The 14,041-nt window shown below is 30.9% G+C and overlaps 1 pseudogene; it reads right to left on the bottom strand.

The window, feature by feature from the left end:
• Positions 1–11,706: 11,706 nt before the first annotated feature.
• LOC121113885 (ER membrane protein complex subunit 8/9 homolog) lies at positions 11,707–12,317 on the bottom strand (annotated as a pseudogene).
• Between the last annotated feature and the right edge of the window lie 1,724 nt (positions 12,318–14,041).

Raw genomic sequence — 14,041 nt, 5'->3', positions numbered from 1 at the left:
TATATATATATATATATTCATTTCAAAAAATATAATAATAATTTCAAATTAGAAATAAAAATTGAATCTTAATCTTGTCAAAGCGTAAATAAAAATGCTAATCACGGCCCTCGCCCCTTCTAGAAATAAGAGTACCCATATTTGGATATACATATATCTGACTACGGTACTGGTTTGCCAAGAGTCAAGCTCGTTACTACGAGGAGTAGGGATTATCCCCGACCCCGTAGTTGATAAGTAAACGTTTTTGTCAAGTATTCTTTTTTGTTGTCATCAGGGACGTTGTTACTAGCTTTCATAATTTTTTTTTTTTGGGGGGAGGGCTTTTGCAAGTTTTCACAAAAAACAAAAACCGCTAGCGACACCATTGGTTGTTACAATTGTAAAACATAGAGTTTTCTGTTTCTCAATTTTGTCTATTATTAATTATTGTCAAATTATTCAAAAAGATTTATTTTTTTCCTCGTAGTCCCAAAAGAGAATATACATTTATTGGTAGCATATTTGAAATTAAAATACTCAAAGAAAAAAAGATTCTAGCTAATCAATTATATAAATATTGTTACAAAATATATGGTTCAACTATAATATATACATAAGAGGTAAGCATAAGTTCAAAAACTTGAAAACCGTGTGTTCAAGCACAAGCTAATTAAAAGGCTTAACTGGATGATAGTACAACAAACCTCGTAATAACATTGGCCCTAGGACAGTGGTTCCCAGACTTTTTCTGCCCAAAGCACACCAAAAGACAAATAAAAATTCTTGACACACCTATTTTAATTAAACGAATTATTTGGATTATTAAAAGATATTGCAAATAATGTATGGTCGTCACAATTGTATGGGGCAGTTGAACTGCCTCAAGACTTACTGTTTGGGAACCACTCCCCATTATCTCTTAGTATTATCCTTTGTAATTTGACAATTTTTTTGAAATTATATTTGTCATATTTTATATTTATAAAATTTTTTTTTATCAAAATCGTCAACTACTAATTTTTGAGCCTTTTCTCTGTCTCTCTCTTTACAAAAATGTTTGAAAGATACGCTGAAAATGGCTATGTGGGAACTTCAAACTGTCTTATTTTCACAAAGAATAATTACAAAATCATACTCCTATTTGATATTTGCTTAGATGTGACTTACGAGGCTTGATGTGATACGTTACAACTATACAATTATTGATGTTCTAAATAATTCCAAATAGAAGAAAACAAGATTATAGGAATACTATAATAATAATTATCAGAGCAACAATGATTAATTTCAATTGATACATGTCTTGTTCAGAGTAATTGTCAAAACTTGATAGATGTGTCTTCATATTATAATCAAACGAATTGATCATATAATTATCTTACATTCATATGAGTATCTATTCCAACAACCATCAACTCATTCCACCAAGAACTTTGTTTCAACAACAAGTAAAAGTTAGAGACACAGAAAAACAAATGAAATAGTCTAGGAGCCAATGATATTTCCGAAATATCCACAGCTCCTAAATCGTTGTTTTTTTATTCAGCTGTTGACTTTCTACGACTATAATCAAGTCGTTACTTTCTTTGAATATTACAAATTTTCCTCCAAAAAGAGTAATATTCATGGCATCCTCAACCCCGAAATCTAATCATCAGAAGGTTGTCGCATAGACAACTACAGGGTTCTAAGATCAAATAGGCACATTTTTCAAAAGTCTTTAAATTGTCACTATTGCTGCATTCGTCAGCAGATTTACTTTAAATTTGCTTGAATTCTACATTTGAAAGTTTGAGCTCATTTGTTGCATCAGCTTCAATCTTCTTTATATTTGGTGCTAACATAAACTTCACTAAAGTTTTTTGATACAACAACGTTTATGCTAGCAAAAAAAGAGACGCCATCAGACAGCTACATCATAAGAAAATCCCACGCACATACAAGTGCCGATTTGATCTTCACGCCCTGTATATTTGGTAGAATATTCATCATGTGATCCTTGTTTCGCCTTGTGATCAAATTACATCATTACATACAACTCAATTTTCTTATGTAGTATAATATTATGCAACAAAAAAATGTATTTATAAAAATTCGCATTTTATCTATTGCACGCCAAATTTTCAAATCTTAAATATGAGTGATTAAACAATTAATTATTATCGAAATAGTAGAAATATATTAAGTGCTTAAAATAATTTAAAATCCCCAAGGGAGCAATCCAGGGTTTATTTTGCTAGGTTTTTACTCCTTAAAAAAGTTTCTTAATATTTCAAATCTATTGCACAGATCAAATTCCCTTAAATTTACATCAAATATATATTTTTTTATATATTTTTTAATGCATGATGTGAATTATTGTTTCATAGTAGTATCATTCTACATATTTAATTAAGGTTCTATTTGTACAAAAAAAATATACATCGTTTGGCCTCTCATAATTATCTAAAAAAACGATGAAGCAACTTCAAATAAAAATCTTTTTGAATACAGGAATGAGGCCCCATTTTCATGCAGAAGGAGGTTCATAAATACCTACGTATGAAGGATATAGGGTGTAAAAATAAAAGGAAATACACCTAAATATCTTGCTTTTAAATATATTTGCAGATTAAAACAGTAGTAGAGTCATTACTAACCCACGCAGGTATTTTTTCACATAATATTTACCCCCACCCCAAAAACTATGTGTTTCCTTGCTACTCCCCTTCCCCGCACGTTTTTAGAAAATAAAGTTCAGAGGCTTTTTTTGACCGATAAAATTGACCAAAAAAAATATTATTTTACTAAACTACAATTGCCCTGAGTAATTAAGCATCGACGAACATACAAACATTGTTTTAATAATAAAGAAGATAACTCTCCAACAAGTCCTTGGGATTACTTTCTATTTTTCATGAACACACTCACACGGTGCTACTCACTCAATACTTAGACGATCTCTCCTCAAGAAATTAAAAGTTATTAATATCAGCGGGAAAAAAAAAAATTAAAATGACTTGATGTGCCAAAGAGTATTTTAACTTTTTGCTAAACCTCATATATATGGTACCATTTATTTATTTATTTTTAATTTTATATAAAGTACTGAAAAAATCGAATTACCTGCGAGAACCGGTTCGTGAACTATAAAAGTGCTATTAAACCATTTTCTTGTTGCTCTAAAAATACTACCTTCAAAAGTTTCAAAAAATCCACCCGGCCGTTTGAAAATAGTAAAGATTGGGGCCTTTGATTTTTCTTAAATAGATTTGATAGAAAAATTGAACTTTGCACGCTGCAGACAAGAGAGAACCAGCTTAAAGTACATTCTACCCTGTGGAGACTCATTGATATTTTACAGCCTAGAAAAAATATAAAGTTTACCTTCTAAAAATTGGAGAAAAATAACAAATTTCTCAATTGACGAAGATTTTTTTCCACCCTCGTATGATACTGCCCTAGGCTATATCCTAACTTGCCTATAACTGAAGCTGGGCTGTTTGTTCAAATAAATTTATCTTTTAAGATTAAAAAAGAAAAATAGTTGGTAGAATTTCCCTTTTTTATTATTTCTTTAATTATTGTTCTGATAACATCTCCTCAAAGAATCTATGGTTCGCCGAGTATCTTTGAGTTTGTTAAATGCTGAAAAAAATTCTCCCTACCCCTGGATTAAAATTAATGGAGGACATGGTATTTGGAGCTACCTACCGGACAACAACACAATATTTTGTTGAATATGCCGATTTAAGTACTCTTACAGCCCCCATCCAGAGTTAAACGACACTTAATTTCCTCGTCCCATATCAAGAATATGAATGCATACGAACAGCATTTGCCTCATGATGATTCTGACAAATTTTATCACCGACCTCTTAAAGATACTAGTTTCCTGTAATATACCTTTCTTATCCGTGGAGAACCCGATTTTCTCAAAGTTTGTGCAGAAATATTCCGATAGAACCGTCCCTAATAGAAGGACTCTACATAAATAAATGGAGGTTGTCAGCAAGGATCTAATCTCCAAAATCTGAGGGAAAATTGGAGATAAGGATATTTCATAGCTGTGGATGAGCCTAAAGATAATCGGGAACGATCAATAACAGGCATATTGATGGGTCCTTTGGATGGCCGTTTCTTTAGTCGTCCTTATCTAATCAACATGATATACATAAAAGTTGTTATGTTGCTCATGGACTCCATAACGTGGCTGAACTTGCACGTAAAGAATTCCCAAAGACAAACGAGCTCATTTCAGAAATTAAAAAATGTTTTTGAATACCTGGCTAAGAAAACGGAACTTTACTGATGCTTACCAAATTCCATTACCTCCAGCACCTATTGTCACACACTGGGGAACTTGGTTGAAAGTAGTTGATTACTATTTCAAAACTGTGAAGAATCAGGGAATATTTAAATAACCCTAATGAACAAACACCAAAGGTCGTTAAAGCTAAGATGATGATATATGATGAGTTTATTTATGAAGAGTTGTCAATAATTAATCATAATCTCAACCAAATTACCCTGGCCATTACTGCGTTAGAAAGAACTTTACTTGTTAGCTTGTCTATTGTCGAACATTTAGGGGTCGATATCAAGCTAGAGCCATTCAAAAGAAAATTAAATACATTTTTAGAGACCTAGCAAATTCTAAGGAGACAATTTACAGAAACACACCTATTGTAAATTATGACTTGGAGGGGATTTTCAACATATTGAGTGCCATTCATACAAAAATAGTATCCTGTTTACCAGTAAACAGTGTCAGGAACAAGCTAATTATAAAATGGAGTATTGAAATATTATATTCGTAAAAGTAAGTATTTATCAAATAACTTTTTTAAGAATAAATTACATTTATTCCTAAATACAGTAATATGGTGAAGAACAAAAGCATGAATGGTCTCAAATGGGGGTTTAGCTTCAAATGGCGTGCAAATAGTTTTTCTAACGTCAGTTTCTTCGTGTAAAGACTTGGATAAGTTATTATTGATGTATTTGAATATTCAAAGATTAATTAAAAAATACTTCTTCAGATTTAGGATTAGCATAGAGCTAAATGTTCATAATATCCGAGATAGGGTGTTAGAAAACTACAAAAATATGGTCAAGAACAACAGCATGAATGGTGTCAAAGGGGGTCTTAGCTTCAAATGGCGTGCAAATAGTTTGTGTAATATCAGTTTCTTCAGGTTAAGAATTGGATTTCTCCATGGATTCCAACATGTTGAAGTACAATTTATTTAAGATAAGTATCTGTCGTTTTAAATACTAAACATATAATTTACTTTTTCTTTTCTTCGCTTTACAAATTACTTAGATGACGAAAAAGGGGGATTCTACATGGAATTTGAAGTATGATAGGAAAAAGACAAATTTTATTTCAAGTCATAATTAGTATATTTTTTTCTGTATAAAAATGTCTCATTATTTTTGTATGTTTGTAATTTACATTCGTCCCTAATAATTTGTTGAATCCATTTCTAATATTTAATTTTAATGACTTCGATTTCGTTTCATTTGTCCCTAATAATTTGTTGAATCCATTTGTAATATTTATTGTAGTTTGTTACTATTAATTTGTTTCACATTCTGTCTATAGCTACTACTAAAATTTCTAATTAATATTAAATAATATACGTCATAATACTTTAATTTATAAATTTACTAATAATTAATTTAGAAAAAAGATTTATTGCTACACTTCATATAAAACACACAATCAATATGGGCACATGTAAAAATAAATTTAAGTTTTAGTGCCCTTGCAATAGTTTACCAGACTAGGTATCCTACTACAGTCTGTCTTGAAGGTGTTCTAGGGATGATGCATTGTTTATCCAGCTCTCAATATTAGAATTCATCAAAAAACTGGAGAGGCTGGAGACGGAAGTCTAAATTTACTAGTAATCTACTGCTACGGGTTATGTGATAATCATAAGTTTTTGACTAATCATTGTATGATATTAGCGACTTTATTAATATTTGTTAATAAATCTATAATATAAAAATTTGGAAGATTTTTCATGATTTTAACGTAAAGTAAATCAGGTATTCCTGAATTTGAAAATTTCAACTACCTTTAATTTTCACTCTTCTAGTGTAATATAAAATATGGAAAATTCTCATTTTTACAGCGGCATCACGCGATATTCTATCCTTTAAAACTGTAACTTACAATCAGTGGTACCATATGTCTCGCTCCCGCTTTTTACACACACTCGCTCGATGTCCAGCCCTACCTACATCAATATGGACGGGCTTGTCTTTACACTTTTTGCTTGCCTTTTTAAGAAAAACTGGATTTCTATCCTAATCGAGGAACCGGATAACAACCACTAATATTTAGATGATGATCCGTTCCGAATAGAGACCCCTTAAAGGAAAAATATCATAGAATCGGAACCGCAATTTAAGGATCCGTTACGTCCCTAATAATAGAAAAAGTACACACGAACTAACTTCATTTATTAAATACTATAATTTTACTACCAGACTTTTTCAGCAGCCTTTCCTATGAATGAGTATCACATAAGCCATATATTAAGTATTCTCTGATCCAGTCCATCTCTATTTCAATTCATCTGAAGAAAAAGTAGAACAAAAAAAAAACAAAGTGTGGAGCTTTTTTGATGTATATGATATATCAGAGCAGCCTTATTGTTTTGAGAGGCTTAGTCAATGCTGGTTTTAATGGGTATTTGATACTCGTGCTGTAACAAAAAAAAAAAATTGGTACTTCGTACAAATTGTGAATAAAAGAGCCCAAGCAGTTAGTTATCTCAAATTTCGAATATTTTCTATGTATATTTATTTTTTTGGTGGGGGGGGGAATTTTTTTTGGAAAATATCTATTTTTTTCACCTATTTTCTTGTAAAAAAAAAATCATATGGGGGGAGGGCTATAACCCCTCCAGCTCCCCCGTGTAAAAGCCCCTGAGGAGAGTTGTTGTTGCCAAACTTATAATACCTACATTAGTTGTAAAAAATTGTAAAAATGTTTAACATTTAATTTGTGATATGGAAATTATTCTTTATAAGAATCCTTTGCCATAATTTTTTTAAAGAACAATCCCTTAAACTCTGTGGAATAAAAGAAACTTCAACATACTTCTAAACAAACTCTAATAAGATAAAAGAATCAACTTTTGAAAGTGCAAAGTGAACTTTGAGGGCTCCTTCTACAAGTTTATTTTTATTTTCATTTAAATAAGTAAAACCTTTGAAAAACGACTTGATGAGCTTGCCTTTGCTGTAGATAAAATCAATCTCAAAAAACATTTTTCTCAGATGAAAAAAAAAGGGTTTGTTCAATATTGTTATATAAGAGAGGAGTCCCGTAACCAGATCTGTATTCTAAGAGGGGCCTTTACTAGGATATTTCTTTGCGGGTTGACAAGCTTGAGATGACATTTATTTATTTAACGTCCATTTTTTTCGAATCACCTTTTTTTAGAAAGAGAGGGATTACAAGTTTTTGAGAGGTACTGTTTTATAAATTTGGGCATGAAATGACATTCGATGTTTAACCCTAATAACTTATTGTAAACAATAAAGTCAACCTAAGAAAACCGTCAATACCAAAAACATGGGGCAACGCAGAGTCACAATTCTGGAGCATTCCATTCGTCGCAAAATTAACATCAAAGATCTCTAATGCACTTGGCTGTAACAGCTCTATTGTGTACTGAGTGACCATGAGAGCCACACCAAAAGCTTCCACAAGCTTCAGATCAAGGCCAAGGAATTGCTTAAGGCAATTAAAGGCACTATTGAAGGCAGAAGAGGCAAGGTGACATTCAATTAGTGACTTTGACATCAGTCAGACCACCATGCATCGCATAGTGAAGTAAATCATACCGCAATGCCTGCAAGATAACTCCTCGTCAGGGTTTGAAGCATTTGAATCGAGTAAAGTGTGAGACTCGGTTCAAAATCCTCCTCAACAAGCTTGAAAAGCAAAACTGTACTTTGGTATATTTGGGCACCTCAAGGAGAAGATTTTGTGTGTCCAATACACAACAAAGGACCAACTGAAGCCCGTCATTATTACTGCTTGAGCTAACATAGAGCCAAGCATAGAAAATAACTGCTGTTCAAAGTTTTGCAACAGGATGAAACTGGTTATTAAGACAAAATGCGGTAATATTGATGGAGAATGTAAATAGCGGTCCTTTGATTGTATTTGTGAACTAAATTTTTCCAAATTTTATGATTTTTTTCCGAAATAGTGTTGCATTTTAGACAGATGAACCTGTATAATACCTTGTGAAAATATTGGAACTACTGTGATGCATCAATTCAGAGTGGGCCTAAGACACTTGTCCCCCCCTAAACTCCACCCTTGTCAAAGATCTGGGAGGTACATTTAAAAATAAACAATTGTTAGGCACAATATTTTAGAATGTGGTCACTATTCTACAGTTTCTATTTGTTTTTTATAATAAAATTTTAATTATGTTTATATTTCAGTTAGAAAAGGGTACTAGCATCGTTTTGTGGAGGGGACACGACCCAATAGTGTTCTCGTAGTAACGGTAAGGTATAAGACATTAAAAAAAATGTTGGATTTAGAAAATATTTTTAGGGGAATCGGTAGAAATGTATATACATAAATTAAGAAGTTGTTTGAAATGATAAAGAAAAAACTGATATTTGAGCCCTTGAATAGTTTTTATTAATGTTTTTACATAGTTATCTATTTAATTATGTAAATAAATACTGTATAAATGGATACTCAAAATATTAGTCATTGTGTTTTTGTTGTTAAAAACAATGTATATTTTCAATAAATATTTTTGTAAAAGTAATCAATGAGTTATAAATTATCAAGCCCCTCCTTGATTTGAACATCCTTTGTTTGAAAATTACTGAGAATTGCTACTCAATTCGATATGAAAGGTCAATTATACTTACATTTATGCATTTTTTTCTACATTAAATTATGTTTTAAGTATTAAACATATATGTACATTATTAGATTGTTCCGTTCTTGAGTTAATATTTTCTCCACCTCCATAAAGATCTTTTCTTCTGGGGTAAATTCAAAAACTGACTTTAACAAAGTTAAAAAACCTCTTGTATCATTCCAAATATTATGCTACACATAAAGAATTGAACTTTTACATTTTTTAGTATTATCTTGATCAGCTGAAAATATTGTGCACTTTGCTTTTTATGATTTAAGGGGAATAAGATGTGCTTCGTGATTTGGAGTTACCCTGTCTTAAAATAACGCTTCAATCATTATTTTGCATCTATTAATTATGACATACATTATACTAACTTATAAAAAATATTCATAAAGTGTTGTTTTTTTTTCCAAATCTATTCTATGGAGCAAAAGGAAGACATAATATAAGCAAATTTTGACCTCTCCTTTCTGAAAATGTAAAAAAAAATAATGTACGGTATATGCGGATTGTCAAATTGATCTAACTTTTTTCCATAGGATAATTTTTGAAGAAAAAAAACAACTTGTAAAACACGGTTTATAGGCTTAAGAAAATTTCTATCAATTTTTTTTTTTTGCAAAATAACTAAAAATGTCTTCCTAGAATCTAAATAAACTAAGTAAAGATTTTTTGTCTTTTTTCATAATTTGATCAGGATGAAGGACACTGAAATTTTTCATAGGTAATTCACCTACCATTTCGCAACTTTTCCGCACTTGCCATAATCGAAATTCGGAAAAAAATGAAAAACAAACAGACCTAATGTACAACGGCAAAAATGCAAAAAACTAAATTCAGTTTTTTTCCCCAGCAGAATAAATCTTAGTCCAGATAGAGAAAAGAGGACAGTCTAATGTACTTATTAATTTATTCAAATTTAATATGTTTTAAAATTGCCACACTTGATTTCGTAATTTATTAATTCATTTAATTCAATGAGTGCAAATAATACTTATTTTTTATGACTCAAAGTTCAAGAAATGGGATCATGGTCATTTTTGAAATGTGCATACTCGTAATTAAGGGGGGAAAAGCATTCATAATAATTGCTAATAATATACTCGTATGTATATGGAACTGCTCAAAAGTCAACAAATTATTTTTCATTCCGGTCAACAACTTCCATGGAAACTATTCTTCTTGGATTATAAAATACCGCAAGATAGCTGCTAGGGGAGAGCGGGAGTACTTATCGCACATGGTAAGTTAGCATTTTTCTTTTTATTGCAAGTTTCTACGTTTGTGGTCTAGGACTTTAGTGGAATAATTGCCCATTAATTTTGCATTAGGTACAACTCTTTGAGAGTGGCAAGTACCCCTAACTCTGAACTGTGATTCATTTTATAAATTTATAAGCTAGGAGGTTTTTTTTTATGTTCAGTATAAACTACTTGTACACGTTTTTGTTTTTATGGAAATATTGTTTTGTTAGTCCTTAATAATTCAGTCATGTTCAGTACAGTCTTAGGACTGGTCCTTACGACAATCAGGAGTACTATAACTAATTTTAAAAACAGAAATAAAGTTGAGTAACCTCAACAAGGAACAAACTTTATAAGTTTTAGGGCAGATATTCAGTCAGGACTGTGCTGGAATTGCAGTCTTTAGACCTGAATAAAGATTTAAACAATACAAAATAGAAATGTTATTATCTGTGGTTAATTTATGAGTTAATTAGCTAAATATTCAGGGATACATTAGTGTTTGAAGTCATAGAGTAATTGGAGGGAGAAGATTAGCTCACACGCTAGTTGTGGCAATAACAACAAAGAATTAAAACGAATTAAAATTTGTAACATCCTTTCAATTATGTTAAGTTTTATAAGTTAATGTTTAATTTATAATATATTTATATGTAGATTTATACGAGTACGTTAATTAGATGATTTGAAAAATATTTTTTTGATTAAATTAAATTTTGCTTTAGTTATCATTACTACGCCAACTTGTCCAATTGATGATGTAAATTGCTCAAAAAAATTATAAACAATACAACAAAATTACCATTAACTAGTTCTGTGTCGGTATTTACTTAGAACTGAAGCCTACAATCCTGTCCAGTTCAGTCTCAGTCCGGTTCAGTTCAGTCTCGGTCCAGTCAACTCCAGTCCTGCATATCAGTCCTAAGACATATAAAGTTTGGTCCTTCATGAAGTCGTTACAACTATATTTTTTCTTTTTTAAACAATTCTACTATTGGCCTGGCCGGTTCTAAGACTGTACTGAAAAAATTCAGAGTGATACAACACTACCATTAACTATGCTATGAAATTTGTGCCAAAAGTTGCATATTACTTTGAACTATAAAAAAAAACAAAAAAACTCATATCTCAATATCACTCTACATGCTGAGTAAGACGCCAAAAAGGAAAAGGTACGCCAACTAGCTCCACGGGCATCCCTATTTCTTCTAATCCATATTTTTTTTTCTTCATTATTCATTTCTTTGGGAGGCTTTTATGTAGTATATAGTTCAATGTATTTTTGAGTGCACATATAATCTTCTTTTTTTTTATATTGAAATTTAGTATCAATTTTAATTAAAAAAATGGAAATTATACCGTATTATCAGGAAGGAGATCTTTTAAAAACACAATTCCATTAATTATTAAGAAATGTATCGAAACTATGATGAAACATTGGATATAGTGAAGAAAACAAAGTGGATTCAGATATAAATAAAACAATCGTGTTGTGCAAATAGGAAACAAGGATTCATAGACAAAAAAAAAAAAAAAAATGAGCTCATCTGAAATCAGGTATATTAGAATATAAATATGTAATATCAATCGTTTCTAAAGATCTTACTCATAAAATCATAATAGAGGTTTGGATAGACTAAATAGTTTTCAAAATCTATCATCTGTTTTTGGGAGTCTTTTTTCTCACAAGATGAGCTGAACACTCCAAACTCCGGTCTTCCGAAAGTATTTCACCATCATCATCGTCACGCAGTTTACATTTCAAATTGAATTCCGCTTTTCAAACAATCAGGGCCTCCTTTTCTCTCTTCATATCACAACTAGGGTGTATGTGGTTCACTATGACCAAGAGGCCCAGGTGAAGACAATGCTCTGAGACCTTGTCCATAATGCACTAATTAAAGACAACCACTTATATGTTGGAAAAGAGTATGTTGTGTGCGTGATACACTCCAAATATAATGCAGTCATTATCCGACCCGAAGCGTGAATTGATCTGAGCCAGAGCTACTTTTAACATAGGTGTCATCCCAATAACATCATAAAAAAGTGGGAAGGTGTCTACAACTACAAAGACTGCTCCCTTTAGAGCTCAAAAGGAGCCTGTTGATGCCACAACTCCAGTATTTTCTAAATGACAAACAATTTTTGCAAAGGCTCGAGATGAAAATTCCACTTGAGGAAGGGAATCCATGGTCCGATGAGTGAGTAGAGTATGATGGATATGGAAATTAATGATGAAATTGAATCATCAACTGTTGTGCACCCATAATCTTGATTCATGGAACCATAGATATGTATAGGACGGTCTAGAATTACACTCTCATATCACACTTCAAATGAAGTGTATATTATGAGAGCACTTTTTGCCTCTCTCTTAAAAACATATTTCACCCCTCCTTAAATTAGCAGCTTCCAATCTCAGCATGGGCTCTCTGATGGTAGCTTCAGTGGCCGGGTGAACAAAAATTATGGAAGACTTTGTGCCTTATAGCTGCAAATGAGCAAAGAGACGTCCTTGCCAAGTTCTTATGAACCAAAGCAAGCAACTTGAATGATATATTGGCCAATTGTACAACAACATTAAACCTATAAAAAATGAATAATACAGAGGAACTATAATTCTGAACCACCCTGTATATAATTTTAGATATAAATATGTGTTCATTAAAGACGTCAATATTCAAAATACAACCAATTAACCAAAAACTAAAAAGAACTGATCCAATCTGTATTGTATGATCATAAGAACACAAACCTTTTCTCAGCCATTTTTGTAAAAAAACATTCTTATACCTTACTTACATCCATTAAAAAGTTTTATTAAAAAATATTTATCAGTGTTAATGGGTTTTTTGATCATTTTTTTTCATAGAATCATAGAAATGATTCATAGAAGTGATATTATGAAAGAAAGAAAAATAACTTTTTTTTTCTAATAAGTAATTAATTACCTATTAAGCGTAATTGCAGATGCAAAATCATAATAATATCTCTTCACACTTACCGACAGTATTGTTTCAGATGTAGAAATGTTACAATTTGATAAATTTGAGATACATATTAGATAAAAATGTGTTAGCATCTAAGTTGAATATATGCAACAATCAGCATACAGTAGTATAAGGACACAAAAAACAAACATATATGGGTAAAAATTTAATAACTACGTCATTTCAGCAGCTGCAGTTACCATAAAAGATAGATAAGGACCGGTCCAAGGACAGACAAATTTATAAGGACCAGACAAATAGAGTACTACAGTCTTTTTAAGAATAATCCAAGACATGTTAGTCTACTTTTATAGTAGGTAACACTTAAGTACAAGTAACAATGGACTAGATTTTATTTACATATGCAGGGGTGACCATAGGGGATGGGCTGGAGGAGCTCCCCAATTAATTGTTTGATTTTTACTCTAATTTTTTTGATCAAGATTATAATTTTACACAAAAATAGTGGTTAACTTTTTTGTTTACATTTATTTTCTTAAAAAAAAGTCATTTGGGCTAATTATGCAAAAATTAATATTTAAAATGTTTATCCAAAAAATTTAGTTTTTTATGAAAAGCTATTGATTTTTGAAATTTTTTTCCAAAAAATTTTGTTTTTTAATCATTTTGGTGTGAATAGCTGTGTATTTTTGAAATTTTTACAAAAATTTACTTTTTAGTGAATAGTTACGAATTTTGAATTATAAAAAAAAAAATTATGTGAACTTTAATTTTTGAAATTTTTTATGAAAAGCTATGGATTTAATTATTTTTTTTTATGAATAACTGTGTATTTTTTCCAAAATTTACTTTTTGTGAAAAGTTACGAATTTTGAAATTTAAAAGAAAAAATATTCTTTGAACTTTAATTTTTGAAATTTTTTATGAAAAGCTCAGGATTTTTGAAGTTTTTTTGAAAATGTAT

Source organism: Lepeophtheirus salmonis, chromosome 2, assembly GCF_016086655.4.
Source record: "Lepeophtheirus salmonis chromosome 2, UVic_Lsal_1.4, whole genome shotgun sequence".
In the NCBI taxonomy this organism is placed as follows: domain Eukaryota; kingdom Metazoa; phylum Arthropoda; class Copepoda; order Siphonostomatoida; family Caligidae; genus Lepeophtheirus; species Lepeophtheirus salmonis.
The sequence above is the reverse complement of the archived record's forward strand: the minus strand, read 5'-3'. Positions and strand labels throughout refer to the sequence as shown.